Here is a 4,807-nt window from a genome sequence, read left to right on the forward strand (position 1 = left end):
GCCCAAATATTGCCTGATCAAGATTCAGTGTGTCTTAGACTGACACTGCTGTTATGTCCCAACTCTGACACCTGGAGGCCTGGGGACCTTCTTCAGCTGGATGTTACCTGACAGCAAGTAGAAGTCTTCGGATTTGGAAGTTTTAAGCTGTAATTGCATTAAGCAGACACATTCTGCAGAAGTAGAAAAAAATCAGCATCTCAGTGGGCTAAGAGTAGGTTCAGAAGGTAAGATGTATCCCTCCAGCCTCTGCTGCAGCCATGGTATGTGCAGTTTTCAGCTTGAGCTTCTCAGCTATAAAACAGTGAAATACACACTGTGCACAGATTGCAAATGCCACCTAAGCAATGAGTGAAGGTTGACAGAAGTTAATAGTTACTAGTGCTTTCTTCTTCCCTTTTGCCCTACTAAAGCCTACAGCATTTGCCAGGCATTTGGAAATTCACAGGAGTTCATCACTGCCACTCCATCCATCTGCTCCATGCTCTGGAAAGGAGATTTTGGGGGATTTCAGGTGCTGACTTGGCCGTTGTACACAGCACAGCTCAGTCCAGGTCAGTCACAAAGGGTCTGGACCCCCTTCCATGCCTTCTTGCCCCTTCCAGTGCCAGCTGTGCAGCTCAGGCTCCTGCCCAGTCCGATCTGGTGAATTGGACCCTGCTAAGGTTTTACTTATGGAAGCCTGTCACGGTGTTTGAAACCAAGCCAGGCAGGAGCCTTCTGCTTCACCCGACTGCATCTTAGTGCATTAATAAAGAGCAAACATTGCAATGTGCTTTGCATTTTTACTTACAATCCAGCACTGCATTGTCTAGAGAGAAAAACAATATGGCATAGCCCCGTGCTGCCTGGGGAGGGGAGAGTTCACTCGCACGCGCTACGGCACTGCGTTCGTCAGCCCTCAGACAGCCCAGCACCGCCCTGGCTGCACAGAAAATCTGCTGATGTGACAGTGCAGCGCCAACACCCCCAGCCTGGCAGCAGTGGGGAAACCTGGTTTGCCTGGACTGCTTGATCCAGCAGCGTTTGAACAGAGTGGTGCACAGCTGCCGGCAAGTGCAAGCACTCTGCACCAAAGGATCAGGCATAGGACCAGGACACAGGATGGTCCGTTGTTCTTTATTCCCAACATAATGTACTAGTTCTTATACACAGCATGAACCAAAGATCAGAAAAGCAGTCTGTGCAAATCCCCCAGGTCCCTGCTATCTAGTCAGGGAAGCTGGGCTTTATCGTCACTGCAAAGATACAGCTTTTCAGCAGTTTCTGTCTTGGGTATTCCTCCTTAGCTGCAAACTCACTGACAATTATTCCCTCAGGCCTTGCCCAGGTACCTGGTCAGCTCACCTGCTTTTATCTGAGATACCTGAGCAGCCAGCCCCTTGCAAAGAGCAGTGTCTCCATGGGGCACACCAACTGCCTGCCTTTGATGAGCCTGTCAGAAATCCATGTTGCAAACTACCTGTGCCTCTGCAATCGGCACCAACCTTGTACAGTCCATTACTCTTGCTCAGCCCCTACCAGTTCACGACCATCTTCAGAGCCCAGATATCAGACCCATGGGCACTTGCAACACAGAAATTTTCCAGCAGGTTAAGTAGTCTGACAGAGGCTGAACTTCTCCCCCTCCTCTTGGAGGCTTTTGCTGTTTCTCAGAGGCTTAGTAAGGTCTCCAGAAAAGGGGCAGAAAGAGGGAGTTGTCTCAGAAGGTACAAGCAGTTGTCATGGCTAGAAACTACTTGCAGCCACTCTCCCCAGAGTTAAGCATCCCAAAAACGCTACTGAATGCAGAACACAGTGTTTCCGAGCAGCTGCTCCTTTCTAGAGCAAGCTCAGGTAGAGGCTAGCCCAAAGCAAGCTGAAGGCTCTCCAAAGGAAAACTGATGTGCTGCATCTGGCACAACCTGCACTCAGGCTAGGACCTACAACTGAAGCAACTGAAGCAAAATTGAAACAATCAGAAGTATTAAACCCCTTCTGTGTAAACTATACAAACTATAAAAAAAACTCTACTGTAGCCTCCTAAGGCTAAAATACCCTGCCAGCTGTTCTACATAGCCTGTGTCTCTGGAACACTCCTGCACTTCCCAGTGACATGAAATGCTCCTGATGAACTTCCCAATGTTTTCATTGCCTCTTCTTGGCCAAGGCAAGCCATGCCTTTTTGGCAGGAGCACCCCAGGCTCAGTTAGTCATATCTTCGTCATGTCTTGGCTAGACTACAGCTACATAATACACCTGGGCATGAAGCCCACAGTGCTTGGCAAATGCCAAATAGAAGAGTAGACTGCAGTGGGAGCCCCGGCTGCCACAAGTGCATCAAACCTTACCTCTGCTCCCTAGATTGCCTTCTGGCATGAAAGACAAGCCAAATTCAAGCCCGAGTCCCAATCTTTAAGGCATTTGATGGCATGGACCCAGCATGGCTAAAAGATCAGTTGAGACACAAAGATGGAAACCGTGATCAACAATCAACAACTCCGCCACTCTCCAAGAGCAGTGGACCCATCCAGCATGAGGACCGTGTTTGCCTGTGGCAGAGACAGGGTTTTCTCTGAGAACAAACTCTTCCCAGCTGGTGAAAAATGAAGGATGTCTAAGATGCTGAGTAATTCCCTCCTTTTGCGTATCCCATCTCTCTGCCAAGACATGGATCAAGTTCACTCTGGGTTTAGTTTGCTTTTTCTTTTTTTTTTTTTCTTTTTTATTTTATATAAAACAGTAACATCTGTGTCCTGAACCCAGGTGAAGTTCTTGGTCTCTTCCTCAGCAATGAATTCTCCAGCTGGCAAGAGAAGATGCACTACAGATAAGAGGTCTTGACACTAACCAGCAAGATCTACATTTCAATGACAAGCACTAGAGCCCTCCCTCCCAAAGAGACCCTTCAGGGGTCAGTCCAGCAGTTGCATAGAGGATGCCTTAGTGACAGACTCCTACTGCAGGTCCCTGGATGGTCTAATCCAGCAGTCTTCACGCTGTGCTCCACAGGGAACAAACTTGTGACATAGTACCCAAGGGAAATAGCTAAAAATACATTTGTTTCATTATTACTTGTGAGTATAAGCACTAACTTATTTGCTGCAGGCTACTGATGGTGAAAGGTTTGGAGGGAGAGGGAGGCAATTGAAAATAAGGTACCTTCATTGCTGCAGACCTTGCACAGGGTTTTCAGCTTCCCTGTGGCATGTGGTGATAGAGACGGACTGCCCCGTGGAAAGTGCTAGTGCTGTTACACTGTGTCTGCTTCTCTTGATGGAGACAAGCCTTTGCTGGGATGGATTAAAATCTGGGCTGGAAAAAGATGTGGTCTAGCTTGCTGTCATTTTTGGCAGACAAAAGAGCAGTAAGGCAAACACAAACCCCAGATTACTACAATTAAAAAACCACGGTAATTTCTCATAAGTGTGTCAACATTTTGATTCCTTTTAAACTCTCTGTGTTTCTACTGAATTAACATATTTGTGCATGTTTTTGAACTGTAATCCATAATGCCTGTGTCTACCTAACCTCTCTTTACTTGCTGTGCTGCTTTGTGTGTATTTGTCTTCCCATGCATATCTCTATGCCATGTTACGCATTTAGCAGGCTCCATAAATATGGCTGGTAAATCATCCAGGGTTAAAATTCACTTCTATTCTCACAACATTATTTCCTAATCTTTAAAATATGCCAGTGGAAGATCTTGATGGTGACCTTTGGCATCATAAGTCAGAGAGCAGGTTGACATGGGAATGACCTCAAGAAAATCAGACTGTAGAATCATGCATCCAGCTCCCTAAGAGCCTGGCAGGGATAAACCTCTCCCCTGGGCTCAGCATCCAGGGCAGGACGTAAAGACTAACCCCGGCTTCTACAAACTTTTCCCTGTAAGCAGTGGGAGCAATGTAAGCATGCTTAGAGTGAAATGTGTGTGCAAACACATTCAAGACTTGCTGTAGCGGGAACAAGCACTTGGAGACATTCGGGGAGGGATCGCACCCTGTCCTCCTGCACCGGGATTTCGCCATGAACTTCAGTGGGAGCCCGGCTGGAGTCTAAGCTACAAGCAACATTTGGGGTGCAAATCAACAAGCAACATCGGCGGGCAGCAGGGCGGTGTTCCCCGCACGGCCGGCAGCCGCCGTGTCCGGTAGGAGCGGCACAGTATGGGCAGGGAAGCGCTTCTCGGTACCACCGAGAGCCGCAACAGTGCGTCCGGTAACTGGCCTGTGATTAAGCCTCCCCTGCAACTGCTGCTCCATCGTGCAGGGGAACGCTTCCAGCAGCCGACTGCGGACTTGGTTTCCCCCAGAAACCTCTATCTGGCTGGTGGCTCTAACTGCAAAGCCCGAACAGGCTCGCCGCGCCGGTACTGAGCGGAGCGGATGCTCAGCACAGGGTACCGGTGGCCGAGCACTGGAGGAGGCACGCGGTACCTGCAGCGACAGCAGCAGTGTATCAGTGCACACGCACATCTGTACCCTGCCCGTACAGCCCGGGTGGCAGCGCCGCAGCCCCGCGCGCGGGACCTACCCCCGCACCCGCCCCACCGCTCACCCTGCCCCGCTCGCCGGGACGGGGCGGGGCCAGTGCGGGGAGGGCGGGGCCTACCGCCCGCCTCGGCCAATTGGAGAGCCGGGCTGCGCTCGTATGCAAATGAGGCACGGGACGATTGGTCGGCGTAGGCCGGGGGCGGGGCCGGGGCGGGCGGCGCTGGACGGGGCGGGCGGCGGCGGGCGCGCAGCTGGAATGGGGCGGGCGGGAGCGGGGCGCCCGGTGCAGCTGGCGGGGGGCGCCGGCCGCCCGCCATAAAGTGAATGGCCAG

The sequence above is a fragment of the Pipra filicauda genome, unplaced genomic scaffold, assembly GCF_003945595.2.
Source record: "Pipra filicauda isolate LSUMZ 115617 unplaced genomic scaffold, ASM394559v2 scaffold96_size2947999_pilon, whole genome shotgun sequence".
In the NCBI taxonomy this organism is placed as follows: Eukaryota; Metazoa; Chordata; class Aves; order Passeriformes; family Pipridae; genus Pipra; species Pipra filicauda.